Source organism: Phaenicophaeus curvirostris, chromosome 5 (genome assembly GCF_032191515.1).
Source record: "Phaenicophaeus curvirostris isolate KB17595 chromosome 5, BPBGC_Pcur_1.0, whole genome shotgun sequence".
Lineage (NCBI taxonomy): Eukaryota > Metazoa > Chordata > Aves > Cuculiformes > Cuculidae > Phaenicophaeus > Phaenicophaeus curvirostris.
In genome coordinates this window covers 54,082,139-54,097,350 of record NC_091396.1, presented here as the reverse complement: position 1 = coordinate 54,097,350, position 15,212 = coordinate 54,082,139, and the positions used below count along the sequence as shown (strand labels likewise).

The 15,212-nt window shown below is 40.2% G+C and overlaps 1 protein-coding gene across 7 annotated transcripts in view; it reads right to left on the bottom strand.

Annotated features, from left to right (window-relative positions):
• The window catches only part of BDKRB2 (bradykinin receptor B2), a 37,761-nt gene that overhangs the window by 13,453 nt on the left and 9,096 nt on the right, over positions 1 to 15,212 (bottom strand). The window contains exons 3-4 of one of the 7 annotated variants that reach the window (XM_069858762.1): positions 9,622 to 9,931; positions 9,390 to 9,432 (exon numbers count right to left, since the gene is read on the bottom strand). The exons of 4 other annotated variants lie outside the window; for them this stretch is intronic. The gene's annotated coding sequence lies outside the window, so the exon portion shown is untranslated. Of the gene's footprint in view, positions 1 to 9,389; positions 9,599 to 9,621; positions 9,932 to 15,212 lie in introns of those variants that run through there. 2 more of the 7 variants (XM_069858763.1, XM_069858766.1) reach the window with 2 other exon arrangements.

Below are 15,212 nucleotides of genomic sequence, written 5' to 3'. Positions count from 1 at the left end.
GCAAGTTTATTCTCTCAAAGCCTTCACTTTTCAAGCCCATATCTAACTACAGGAACACGACTCCATCCTCTATTGTGCTTCTTCATTAGCCTTATTGTTAGAACCATCTCAGTCTTGAGACACTTGTATCCTTTTGACTTCCGATTGTTTTCAACCAGCAACTAGGCAATGTGTAGGTGGTGCTTCTTTATGACACAGCAAATGCCATCTGCAGCATGTGCTATGCAACAATGGCAGTATTCTGGTTTATGTCCCCTTTCCATCTTCCAGGTGCAAGCAACTACTGTAGGCTGTAAATGTTTTTGTTAGAAATCTTTTGTTTGAGTCATTCCAGGGTTAGCAGGATACCTGCAACCCTAATGCATTTTTCTGTGACTTTATTTGTTCATATGTCAGCACAATACCGAAGTGTCATTGAAACCCAGATGTGCCTGATACATTGCTTTTGCTTTATCCATTGGTCCAGATTGGCTTAGTCTGACACAACTTTATTCTTGACAAGTTTATATAGGCAGTTCCTTATCACTTTTTTATTCTTTATACACTTCATATGTGTATATACGGATTATTTAACATTTTGCTGTCGTGTCTTCTGGGCATGTAAGTGTGAACGGCAGATCTGTAAATCACTGGGTCCTGGTATCTCTGCCTCTTAATTGTGTATTTTGTTTTGCCCTCTCTGAGCTTCTGAAGAGTCCTCATTCTCCTTGATTTCACAGACATAAAAACTGATAGCAAAGGTTTCCTCTCCTAATTCCTGAACCATGCCAGGATGGGTTATATATGATCCTGCCAATTAGTGCACCTCCATATATTCTTTAATTTCTTCTTTACAAATTCACATAAATCTAGTTATTCAGACAAATAATGTTAAGTATCAGATCATAATCTTAATTTCTGAGAGGACTAAGGCAGAGTCATAATTGAGATTTTCATCATTCTTTGAGTTATTTGTTCCCTTTTCCTTTTGGTAACAGGCCTAGACTTTCCTCCACTATCCTTTTACTTTTGATATATTTATAGAAACTTTTAATGCTGTCTCCTATGTTCCTATTTAATAAAATGCAAGTCATTTTTAACCTGATTTTTTTATATCTTTGATGTTGTGAGTTTTTATATCTTTGATGTTGTGAGTTCTTAAATAAGACCCCAGACAACCATACTTTTCTGCAATTAATCTCTCTATAGCAAAGCCTGGGGAATTAAGGTGCTGGCATTCATAAACAAATATCTCAAAGCTCAATTTTTGTGGCTGTGAGAGATGCCACTGACAAATTGCAAACAGCAGTTTCAAGTCTCCCTTTCTGTGTATGCTGGCACTGAATGCTGTAAAACCAGATAGGAAGTGAAATACTAATGGATGGTCAACAAAAGGTCATCTGAGAGCAGAGAAGTTCTCTTGGGCGATGCAATTAGCAGAAGCTGTGTCTTCTACAGGTCATGGGCTGTGAACCATCAGAAAGAATTATAAGTAATTGCATTATTTCATGCTTTGAGGTTGGATGTATGCTTATATTTAATAAGTTGTTCATTAGTAATTCAGTGAGTGTTCATAAAGGTTATTTTAGCAATTTCTATGCCCTTTCCTCATTATATGACTAATAGAAAAACAATAAACAGGACTAATTTACAGCAAATTACAGATCAAAAACTGCCTACTGATTTATGATATTTTTCCTACAATAGTTCTCTTCTACAGTATTTTTTTTTCAGAAAGGAAAGCTCTAGAATACTTAAAAATGAATAACATACATTTCTGTGGTGTAGGGACAGGGCACAGGGGCTAGTTAGGATGTGACTGGCTTCTGGTGACCTGCTTCTTATATCCTTAGCTCAAACCCTTCCATAAATTATTGGTAGAAATGTAAGAGAGAACAAGGTAAAATGTGTTAATGACTAATTTATAAACCCCATTTAAATGTGTGTTTGGTGCTGTTCTCTATAGCACAGGAAGCTCATTTAAAGTATTTGCTTACAGAATATATTATGATTTATACAGCCACTGTTTAGAAAAGGAAGTGATATTTATTTGCCATTGATTATCACAATTCAGTGAAAATAGATATTACTCCTTCATACAATCCATATAAATGCTTTCTGTGCAATGTTAGACAGGGCTAATATCTCAGCTAGCTCGCTCAAAAAGATTGTATCTGACAGTTTGGATTTAAACACTGTCCAGCAAAAGCAATCTGTCATCACTGACCATGGGGGACTCCTGTGAGGGATGCATTTATCTCTGCTGCAACCTACCTCCTACTTTTAGCTTCCTCCTCCTTGATGGTGACTTAAAACTTTGTCAGTCATTGTTTTGTCTTGTTCCAGAATATATTTTTTTGCTAATAGTATTGTTCATAAATGGTAAGGTTTTGATAGTGGGCGCCTGCAGGATCTCCTGTCCCATAGTGGTGGCAGCCAGACCTGTGCTTCTTGTAGACACTGCCCAGGCCAAGGCAGGAAGGCTTAGGAGTCAACTGATGCAGGGATACATTGAGATATGGCCTGATCCTGCCAATGCTGCAATCAAAATACCCTCATGGAAGGACTGGGAAGAAGGGGTTAATCAACTGTAGTTTATGGGCTGTTGACTATGTTTACATGAAAAGGCAGTGGGATACACAAAATGTGGAGGGCTTGCTGATAATCTCACACCTGTTTTCTGCCAAGGGTAACATTTAGAGTCCAAGAGTGCAGTTAATCTTAGAATAAGGATTGTGTGAGGAGAGAAAGTCTCCATGCTACAGCAGTACATGCTGGCTAGTGTGGATATTCTTGAAAGAATAGAAGCAAGATAAGATAAAATGGGACAAAAATCTCTTTAAGGATCAAGAGCTGTGAGCTAAGAAATGGAAGGGCAGGGAAAATAAAGATCAGATCTCAGTTAATGCTAACTACGGGAAGTCAGTAAGTTCCAGGACAGCTAAGCCATTTGGTGCATTACTTTACTCTCCAAATGGGGAAATGCACATGCTGCATCAGATGACCAGTTTTCACAGCCTGTTTAGGATCTGGACAAAGCCCTAAAGCTACTAGACTCATGAATCTATTAGTACCTTCACTAGCGGTGTTAGTCTTCGCTGGTACTATGCTAAACATTTGCTTGTATGCTAAGGTATAGGGATTAACTTAAAGTGCTACAACCATTTTGGTTATGTGTTTTGCAAGGACAAAGCCTGAAATATGTAGTAAGCATCCAGATTATTGCACCGTTAACTCCAGAAATCAACATTATGGCAGCAAGGGAGGGATGTCGTAATGCATATCTTAAACTCATGATTTTGCTGCTTACATGTTTTGCAGAAACTAAGAGTGAAATTTGTAATTAGTGTATACATTGAGATTGTTATAATATTAACCTTGATAATTTAGTCCTCAGGAACAAGGGGTGGAGCCCATAACAGATAAATGCTCAGGCTGTTGTGATGTTAACTCCTATAATGAGGTTTGCTTGAGTGAATGATGGAATATTAAAAAGCGTAGGCACACAGTCATGACATTAACCTGCACTGCCTAATCTGCAAGGACAAAGGACAGAAAAAGCCCAAAGCCCCACTAGCCATCTGCTCTAAATGAGGGATTTCTGTGATATGTAGAATCATAGAATAGTTTGGGTTGGAAGGGATCTTAAAGATAATCTAGTTCCAACCCCACTGCCATGGTCAGGGACACGTCAACAAAAATACAGACAAGATATCCTCCTCATAAATTCTATACCTTCTCCATGAGGCTTATTTTCAAAGCTTCTGTTTCTACCTGCTCTTTCAGGCTTTGCTACCACGAAGAAGTATCTTCATCATCTATCTCCACTACACTGAGTCTGTTGTTTCCAAGCCCAGTGCAACTGCTTGTATCCCTCTCTTTTTTAGAAGGGGTTTGTTTGGTATATTGGTCTGACTGAATATCAAAATGTAACTTTTGTGGAATTTCTGAAACGTGCCCTGAAAGTTACTCAGAATGTCCTTTCAATTTTGTTTCACTGAGGAGGCATTTGATATTTTGGAGAGAAAGAGGGAGAATCTGAAACACTCCTAAAACGTTCTGCTTTCACTGACCCTATGATTTTAATTTTTAATTTGCAGTCCTTGTAAAATGAATCTCTAATGGGCTTTAACACATTTGAGGTTGCAGATCAGTGGACACTTTTTTTGGCAATGTTAGTTTCCTGTTCTTCGTTCACCCTTCATTGTCCCTTTGCACCCTGTGGCTGCCCTTTCAGCTACATCATTCAGGTTCATGAGGCTTCGTGTTGAACCAGCCTGAGCAACTTGACTGGGAAAAAAATAACCTTGCAAAAGAAAAGTTATTATTAACGCAAATCAACTCCCTAATTTGTCAGGAAATTAAAATAACAAAGAAAAGAGCCTTTGGTGTCTAAACTTGAAGTACACCATGGAAGGATAGCCATCGCTCTTCAGTTATCATTAAGGACATTTATATCAATTATGTCAGGAAAAATAGGAAAAAAGTTATATTAAATAGTTGTTTCAATAAAAATGAGTCTTGGGTGAGAAGAGGCTATTATTTTCTCTCCCATGGCTGGAAGGTGAAACTACTATATTCACAGAATCACAGAATAACCAGGTTGGAAGAGACCCACCGGATCACCGAGTCCAACCGTTCCTACCAAACACTAAACCATATCCCTCAGCACCTCGTCCACCCATGCCTTAAACACCTCCAGGGAAGGTGACTCAACCACCTCTCTGGGCAGCCTGTTCCAGTGCCCAATGACCCTTTCTGTAAAGAATTTTTTCCTAACGTCTAGCCTAAACCTCCCCTGGCGGAGCTTGAGGCCATTCCCTCTTGTCCTGTCCCCCATCACTTGGGAGAAGAGGCCAGCATCCTCCTCTCCACAATGTCCTTTCAGGTAGTTGTAGAGAGCAATGAGGTCACCCCTCAGCCTCCTCTTCTCCAGGCTAAACAACCCCAGCTCTCTCAGCCGCTCCTCATAAGGCCTGTTCTCCAGCCCTTTCACCAGCTTTGTTGCTCTTCTCTGGACTCTCTCCAGAGCCTCAACATCCTTCTTGTGGTGAGGGGCCCAGAACTGAACACAGTATTCGAGGAGCGGTCTCACCAGTGCCGAGTAGAGAGGGAGGATAACCTCCCTGGACCTGCTGGTCACGCCGTTTCTGATACAAGCCAAGATGCCATTGGCCTTCTTGGCCACCTGGGCACACTGCTGGCTCATATTCAGTCGGCTGTCAACCAACACACCCAGGTCCCTCTCCGCCAGGCAGCTTTCTAGACAGACTTCTCCCAGTCTGTAGCACTGCATAGGGTTGTTTTGCCCCAAGTGCAGGACCCGGCATTTGGCCTTGTTAAACCTCATGCCATTGGACTCTGCCCAGCGGTCCAGCCTGTTCAGATCCCTTTGCAGAGCCTCCCAACCCTCCAGCAGATCGACACTTCCACCTAGCTTAGTGTCGTCCGCAAACTTGCTAAGGGTGCACTCGATGCCTTCATCCAGATCATTGATGAAGACATTGAACAGGGCTGGACCCAGCACTGAGCCCTGGGGAACCCCACTTGTCACTGGCCTCCAGCTGGATTTCACACCATTTACCACCACTCTCTGGGCCCGGCCATCCAACCAGTTTTCCACCCAGGAGAGTGTGCGCCTGTCCAGGCCAGAGGATGACAGTTTCTCAAGCAGAACGCTGTGAGAAACTGTGTCAAAGGCTTTGCTGAAGTCCAGGAAGACCACATCCATAGCCTTTCCCTCATCCAGTAGCCGGGTCACTTTGTCATAGAAGGCGATCAGGTTAGTCTGGCAAGACCTGCCTTTTGTGAACCCGTGTTGACTGGGCCTGATCACCCAGTTCTCTTGCATGTGCTTCATGATAGCACTCAAGATCACCTGCTCCATGACTTTCCCTGGCACTGAGGTCAGACTGACAGGCCTGTAGTTTCCTGGGTCCTCCCTGCAGCCCTTTTTGTAGATGGGCACAACATCAGCCAGCCTCCAGTCCAGTGGGACTTCCCCAGTCTTCCAGGGCTGTTGGAAGATGATGGAAAGGGGTTTGGCCAGCACATCCGCCAGCTCCTTCAGTACCCTAGGGTGAATCCCGTCTGGCCCCATTGACTTGTGGCTGTCCAGTCGGGCTAGCAAGTCTCTGACCACGTCCTCTTGGATCATGGGAGCCTCATTATGCTCCTCTAGCTCCTGGGTTTGTACACAGACGGAACGACCCTCCTTACGACTAAAGACTGAGGCAAAGAAGGCATTAAGTACCTCAGCCTTTTCCTCATCCCCTGTTACTGTTGTCCCTTCTGTGTCCAATAGGGACTGTATGGTCTCCCTAGTCCGCCTTTTATTATTTATATATTTGTAGAAAGATTTTTTGTTATCTTTCACTGACTTGGCCAATCCAATTTCTAGCTGAGCCTTAGCCCTTCTGATTTTTTCTCTACACAATCTTACTTCCCTCCTGTAGTCCACCCAAGAGGCCTGTCCCTTCTTCCAGAGGCCATAAACATTTCTTTTCTTCTTGATATCCCTCAAGATCTCTCTATTCAACCAAGCTGGCTTTCTCCCCTGCCGGCTTTTTTTCCGGACCACGGGGATGGCTTTCTCCTGGGCTGCTAGGACCACCCCTTTGAAGAGCTCCCAGCCCTCCTGGGCTCCCTTGCCCTTGAGTACTGTCTCCCATGAGACTTCACCAACCAGCCTGCTGAAGAGATCAAAGTCTGCCCTCTGGAAATTTAATGCTACCGTCTTGCTAACCACCCTCTTCACTTCACCTAGAACAGAAAATTTTATAATCTCAGTAGAGATTATATATATATATATATATATATATAAAAAATATATATATAGTATATATATATAGTATATAGTATATATATATATAATATATATATATTATTATTCCAGTAGATTGTCTATTGCAATTAACTAAGGAAAATGTGGAAAAAGCACAAGCCCAATCAAGTGCAATGAAGCACTTTCATAACATATTTTTTTCCAAGTGGAAATCTTGAATATGCCCACATTAGACTCTCTAGTGTTACACTGTACTTAAAAAAAAATCCCATACATTTTATCCCCAGATAGCTCAGGATGTTATCTTTCAATTACATTTATATTTGTATTTGTATTTATATTTAATTATGTCCCATTCAATAACTACGATGATTCTGACAAAAGGTATTGTCTATGTGTAAAATAATTATAACTGAGATGGAGAAGAAAAGAACAGCTGGACTGCTGTGAGAGCTGGTAGGAGAAGAAAAATACAAACTGGATCAGAGAGAAGTACTGATCACAAGATATTTGTATACAGAAAAGGGCCAATCTCATTATGAACACAGTTTTGATTTAATCCAGATTTGGTGATGATGTTTGAGTCATAGTCCATGTTTGACCTCTGACTTGATGCCGTCAATATTTTAGAAACTTATCTATAAACAATGCACTCAAAAAGCATGAAAATGTCACCAAAGCTTGATTTTGCTGCTGCCATTCTGAAAGGGCAGTTTTAGTACAATAATTATATTTCATTTCAATCAAGAAATAATTATTTTTAACATTAGGTGCTGTTCCAGGATCAAATAAGCAGGATCTTCAAGTTTCCCCAGACACTAAATCATTCAGCCTTGTCAGCCTCAGGAGTTTTAAAGACCCAGCTGGATAAAGCCCAGAGTAGCATGGCCTGATTTCACAGCTGACCCAACTTTGAGCAGCAGTTTGGACTGGAGACATTCTGAGGTCCTTTCCAACCTAGATTATCCTAAATTCCTTAATGTGTACTGAGAGTGCTAGTAAATGAAACTTGCAGCTGGATTAAAGGCAAGAAACAAAAGCTGATTTTCAGCAACAACTGCCCTAGCTTACTGGAGTTTCCTAGCTCACTGAGGTACCCAGGCTCACCAAATTTCTTTAGGAAATTATGGATATTCTGGTGAAACCACTGTGGGAACTGGTTTTCGCTAAAGTAATTTTGTTTTCAAATATTGGGACACAAAATTGACTTGTCCAAATCACAGAATGAACTGGAGAAAATTTGTTTTGTATTATTTAGAGTTTACAATGGGAAGCAGAAGGCAGCCTGAGTGTCAGGAGAGCGGTGTCTGTGCAGCCAGGAGTTGAGAGGCCAGCATCAGTGACTGAAACATGCTGAGTTAGTCTTCTGCGTCTAGGCAATGGTGTGATGCAGAGGGCTATTGGAATCATGTTTCAACACATATATACTGTTCCATTTATCCCTTATAATCTTGATGTTGTTTCAGCTTTCTCTTTAGGTGGCTAGAAAAGAAAGAAAAGCCTAGAAAGAGGGATACTTGGAAGACTTGAGCAGAGGCATTAAGTCAGCAAAGCACGAAGGAGGAATAAGAATTTAAAATAGAAATCTACATTCATCAACAGGTTGGTCAGGCATAGGAATAGGGAGTTCTGCCTCTCTTTTCAAGACAAATCCTTATGGACTGTATTCAGTGTGTACAAAGGAGATAATAAAATATCTATGATTTTAAGGGACAGCAGCATCCAGGTGTTTGGGACACAACCCATGCTTGAGTATGAGTGTTTTGGAAAGTACAGGGCATGTGGGATGTCTGCATGGGGATGGTGTATGATACAGGAACTTAGATAGGGTCTTCTGGAGACAAGCAAGATACCTTGGAGCTTCTGAAGCATCCTCAGACACTACTGGAGCTCCTTTGCCCCTTGATGTTAGCACTAAGATTAGATGGTGGAGGGCATAATTCTGCTGTGAAACTAGAAAATCTTTAGGCCTAATAGAGCATTAAAGGAACTATAAAATAGAGCATTATAGCTATAAAATGAAATGAAGAATTATAGCAAAGGAAGATAATGCAAAGATTCTCCTGGGAATTAGTTTGTTAAAACTGACCAGATTTTAAGAACTCAAAAGGAGAAGCTGTTGATTTCTTCCAGAAAAATCAGTTAAAATATAATTTTCTGATTTTGAAGTATTTGAAAAATAGGATGAAGGAGGCTTAGGTCCATCTTTGAAATGAACAAGAATCTGAGGTAGCACTCACTGTATTGGATCTTGGCTTATTTCTGTTTTTAAGGAAAATTCCTGCTTCTTTTGGGGAAACAGGAATGCTGTGTAAAGCTCTGTGCTACCTTGGCAACAGCTAAAGCAGATAAGCTAGAGGCAAGGGTTTTTGGTTTTACTCCTTTGCATTTCTTCTGACAAAAGTTATTATTTATGGGTAAAATAACAGGAAAAAATCCAAACCTGCTTCCATATAATCCTTTTTGCTGACTTTCTGACCTTTTAAAAAAATCTGAATATTCAAAACACCTTCCTCATTCCAGAGAACTCTGTATTCCCCAAAGATGACTTAAAGCACATTCATACTTAAGCCTTCCACAGCTATCTCAAAGGCAACAGAAGCTGGAAGTGTTCAACAAGAAATACCTTTTTAAATTAACAGCTTTCCTTGTAGAAATGTTTCCTCTTCCTTCTCCGAAGTATGGAAGAAAGAAGAAGCACATTTAGTCAGAAATATAATGCCATACAGCTCTGATCATCTGTTGTTCCTATTGCAATATTTATAAATGCTATGTATTATTGTATTGTTCATTAGAAGTAATTTTACAGAGAGTAATTTGCAGATGTGAGTAGATTCAGTCTCCCAGAAACCTTTTACCTGTGCAAACTTATTAGATGAGCTGTTATGAGGCTGCAGGACTTAGACCCAGTCAGTGTTGAGCACAAGGGCTAGATGGAGATCCTGGGCACACCTATTGGGCACTTCTTAAAAGAAACTGCCCTAAAGATTTAGTTGTGGTTTTGTTGCATTTGTTAGTTCACTTAGCTGTTCTTTGGAAGCTGTGTAATTCCTCTTGTATGGAAACTTTTCATAGATCCGGATTTCGGAAAGTATCCTAGAAAAGCACTGTCTTTGGTGATAACACGGGGTGATGAAATTCCTCTTGCAGAGAAAGGCTGTATCAAAACTTCACCAAATTAAAAAGGAAAGGTATAATCAGATAATTAATAAAAAATGTCAAACCCCTTTAATACTGTACTAGGGTTGTTCTCAGGAATATCATAGCAAGGTGCAGTTTGAACAAAGGAATGAAATACAAGGGTAAATCCCTCAGCTGTTTTTTCGCAATAAACTTCTGCTAATATTTGAAAGGATTTGGGAATAAAAGCAAATTAAGTCTGCAGCTGTGGAGCTATCAAGAACTGAAAATTTGATACATGCAAGACCTTTATATAACAGTGTGCTCAACAACCCCCTAAGTTAAATTTAGACCTGATTAACAGGTTTAACATTTTTTTTCTGGAGTTCTCTATTATGTTAACGGTGTGCAGCTTTTCCCTTCCCTTTGTACACAGTGGATTAGTAAATGCACTAGAACTTCATGTACTTGTTCAGCAGCTTTTACCATTGTAGTTCATGAGCAGAGAAAGAAGATGAATTCAGAAACTATCAAACTACTCTGAAAACAGAGAATATTATTGCATTCCTCTGTCTCTCAGCACACACTTCAATTTCTGCTGCTCAAACACCTCTGAGAATGTTTAAGGTGTTCTGATCTACTAAGTTATTTTTTTCTTCATCCTCAGCTTTCTCAACCAACATGGTATATGTCTACAAAAGAATGAAGTATATGATGCTCTTAAGTGTTAATCAAGTGTAAGCCTAATTTTTTCACCTTTTGTAGTCCTTGGACAAGTGAGAGACCTGTTTCCAAATCTCTGCTCATATAACTTGGAACAAAGTCTTGAAGTCAGGTGATCTACATGCCTGTATACTAAGAGAACAGAAGGCTATCAAATAATGTCAATTGAGACTATTTCTCTTGATGAAGCTATTTCAAATGCAAAATACAAAATAAATACCAAATAAAATACAAAATAAATACAAAATAAATAATATTTATTATTGAAGCAGGGATATGTATCTGATTTTTCCATCTTTGGAAAATATCAATTACGAGGTTTATAGTGTTAGTCTCACAGCAATTCCTCTCTCTCTTCCTGACTACTGAATTACTTGCTGCTGTTCTCAGGATTCTCTAATCTTTAATTTTTAGGAGCTTATTTTTCATGGACTGACCCCTATCCCCCACTCCTACCCCCTTTAACGTGGCTGCTCCAGAACCTGATGTCAGGACTCCTGAGTAGCTTTGTATCTCCCTGAACCAAAACAGTAACTTTCTAATTCTGTCACAGCAAGACATGTTACTCTTACACAATGCATTGAAGCCACAGTAGAATCTGTACTTTTTCTGCGTGTATTGAAGTGTGTTTGCTCAAAATGTGTTGACGTGTTGAGAAGGAAAATATTTAACCTGGAGAAAATTGACAATAATCTCACTCTGCAAGGCTGACAGGGTATTTCTGTTCTCTTTGGTATTCCTTCCTATGAGAATAGGTAAGGTTAACCATGAGTGCTTATTGTCCAAAGCTCAGTGAGAAATTAGCATTTACATTAGGGTTAGGGTCAGGAGAGAGAGAAATCTAGGAGCTGCAGTAGGAGTGAGACCGCAAGAGCACTGCAGCAGTGAAGAACAGTCACCCAAATGAGTTCTCACCCTTGAGAACTTTTTCATGGGAACCATGGCTGATCATCATGGTCCAAAACTTAGCATGTGCTTAGGGTTCATGTTTAGGCTAGGACACCCACAGACCATGGCTGCTTTTTCAGAGATAAGGTGAGTCCTATCGTGCCTGTACATGTGTTCATCACTTTTGACACTGTGTCTTATCAGTGCTTTGTATTTTCCCATGTATGTGATATTGGGTCAGCATAGTTTCACACAGTAGTGTCTTGGGCTTTGTTGGCAGCATTTGGTTTCAGAAGGCTCTGAGCATATTGTTAAACTTAGGGTCCATTTGACGCCATGTCTAATTTCTATTCTTTTGGGTTTTGTTGACTTGATCTTCATATGTGGTCCAAAATGATGTTTTGTGTTTTATTCTTGGTAAGGTATGGGGTAGTGAGTCAAACTTTGTAAGTGGCATCAAGCTTTCCCCTTCCTTTTCTCAAGTTCTTTTGTGTCTTTGAGGGCAAGCATGAGCTTAATGCAATAGCATAAGTGGGAATCCTGCTAGTTCACTGTTTACTTTTTATAATAAAATAAAATAAAATAAAATAAAATAAAATAAAATAAAATAAAATAAAATAAAATATTATAAATGTCAGTTATAGGACACATGCCCAATTGCACTGGTTTAAGATTCCCACTCAGACCAGCTTTCAGGTGGAGTGGCTCCCTTTCCCAAAGGCACAGACAGAGGACATGCTCAGGAAAATAGAGAGAAGATGGCAGATGTAGATTAAGGGCCCTTGCAAGTTTGAAGGTCATACAGGTGGAGGAGAAGGGAAATGTGCCTGATGGAAACAGCACTATGTGGGCCCCTGATTATTGCTAGGCAGAAATATGTAATGTTGGACTATACACTTGGTTTGTAGTATGGTGGAAATAAACCCAAAGCTTAGTTTCATTTGCTTAGACTTGCAAAGCTCACTAGTTTATATCATTAGCTAAAAGGTCTCCTGACACCAGGGACAATGATCAGATAGTGTTATGCTCACATTTTTCATCCTTGCATGATTTGCGCTAAGCATTGGATTTGTTGTTGAGAAAATTTTTGTCTATTAACATAATTTATTCCTGTGCTTTGCTGTCTTACTGCCTAGCTTGATAACATCTCCCCCATTGCACAGTTTTGCAAATAGCAATCAGTGGGAGTGAGCTGAACTGCACGTTTGTACAGGGAGAGAGGCAGTGAAAGCACTGCTTGGAGTGAGAATAACATACTTTAGCACCAGAAGACAAACAGGCCTGCCTTTTGATTGGCAGCGACCGCTAGGAAAGCCTAAAAGTTGTCCCAGGGATGACATCTTGCAACTTTCTTAACCCTCCTGCAGCACTCATGGTGTCTGTCTGCAGAGCTGAGTGATCGCACCTCGTACAGTTTAACTGAAGTAGCAGGAAAAATAGAAGACCATAAACTTCCTGAATTTTATGGTGCAACATGCAGATTTATCAGGTTGGAGTAGGGTTAGAGGAGGTTGTATCCCCTCCCCCAAGCTCAGTAGGCACCACAGGAATTCTCTGTTGTAGGATTATAGGACAAGGGATTGCTGTACTCCATCACCACTGAAAAAGTCAAATAGCTTAATACACTAGTGTTGTGAGACATGTTTCTATTCACTGCAGGAGTCAAACGTCATGTGAAACAGCAGGTCTGATAGTATCAAACAGATCAATGTGTTTATCAAATGGAAGACAATACCCTGAGTCCAGCCAGAAGCTAAGGTACTGATGAAGAAATAAAATACTATTGATTTTATCAAAAGTAGCTTGTGCTAGATTATATTTCTTTGTTGAAGTAAGAATTTCCTGCTTTAGAAAATAACCTTTCCTGAAACCCAGATATACCAGAACTACTGCAACTAGAATGCTGAAAACAGCTAAATTGGAAAAGAAATAAATGCATTTTCATCTGGCAGGGGACAGTTTTATGAGGTGAGCTGGTTCTCAGGACTGGTTTTGGAGTTCAGCTAATTAAATAGCTCCAGGGTTAACCACAGTATGAAAGATAGAAGAGCACTGGTGAAGCATGAGAGGTAAATTACTTTATCTCTTCATTATAGAGAACAACAGGAATATCTCACAGAATGTATTGGACACTATTAATAGAGCAACAGAGGTGGAATAATAAGAGTAAGCAATTGTAAGTCCTGAAGAACTTCTGTTCCCAAAGCAGATATGGCAACTGATGCTTTTTTATTCACGTTGCACTACTGGAGGCACAGAAGAGATGTTCAGCAGTGCACAAACCTCCACTTAAGCATCCCTCACTGATACGCACATGGATGTCCTCCACTGGAAGTTGTCAGCTCAGTCTAGCCACTCCTTTCTCTCAGCAACAGAAATACTGCTCCTTTTCATGAGTAGCAGCGCTATGTTCTCATGACTACACAGAATGTGACGATCTAATCTCCAAATAGTATTTGCCAATATTTCTCCCCTTTGCACATTAAATACTTAATGGAGAAATACAGTTTTCAAATGAACTGGCTCTGTGCCCTGAAAGCACTTCACTTACAGTGCCTTGAGAACATTCTAACAGCCGTTTAGAAAAAAAGCAGTAATTTCCATCTCCAGTGCTTCCAATCCCTACCATGTTTCCACTGCTGTCATGGGTATTTGCAATAATGCAGCATTTTCACCACCAGCTTTCATAAGTATGGCTTTAGAGATAAGCCTGACTGTCTCCAATAGCATAGATTGGAAGCTCACAATGTGTGGCTGACTGCTTACTATTCCAAAGCTGTTTCTTTTACAGCTCCTGTTTTTATCATTTCTTACCATACGGGTAACTAATTATTTTACTCTGGAGTTGATAAGGGCTCTATCACATTTTCCAGAAACATAAAAAAATGTTCTAAACTGTTATACTATGCCTGCAAAGTGTATTTGCAACTACAAATACACATCCCCACCAGCAGCCAGAAATGTTCAGTCACTATTACTTTTTCAATTGTTGAGACACATGCTCATGTCTCTGTGCAAGCAGAGGAGTCCTTAGTGCAGAGGGCATTGCAGGCAGAATCTGTCCTCTATATAAATTAGTAATAATGCCTTGTGTTCTCTTAATGCCTTTCACCAAAGGGATGTATGGAACGCTTCACTGGGTAATGGTGCAGTTTTCAAACAGCACATTGGGCTCTGACAACAGAATAGGCTTGAAACAATGATTAACTGTATAATGGTCAGTTGAAATTAGAGCTGTAATTTCAAACAGGCAGAACTCAGAGGAGATGATATTCATTTAGGTTGTTCAAGTTGGCACCTCTATCACACGGGCTCCTTAAGATGCTCCTTAAGCTATAGACTTATCTGAAAAGCTACATTAAACCATAAACTCGCATGTCATCCTCCTGAAAGCCTGTCTTTTCTCATGGGCTGTCCCACTGGATGATCCCCAGCATCATTGATTTTTGTTGTGGACGGCAATACAAACATGACATGCTACTCATTGTCTGAAGAGCAAGTTGTCTTCACTACAAGAATTGATGGAGGTTTGTTTTGGTTTCATTGTTTTCTTAAATTTTCATACTCTCTTAAGAACCCCTAAAAGCAGAGTGTGGCAGTGCAAGCACTGGTGAGTTGGCTTCTCAAGGAGGAGTCTAGTCTGGAACGAGCTTAACTTGTTAAAACATAACCTACAGAAAGCCATTTTGTCTTGCCTTTCCTAGGCCAAACATGTCCT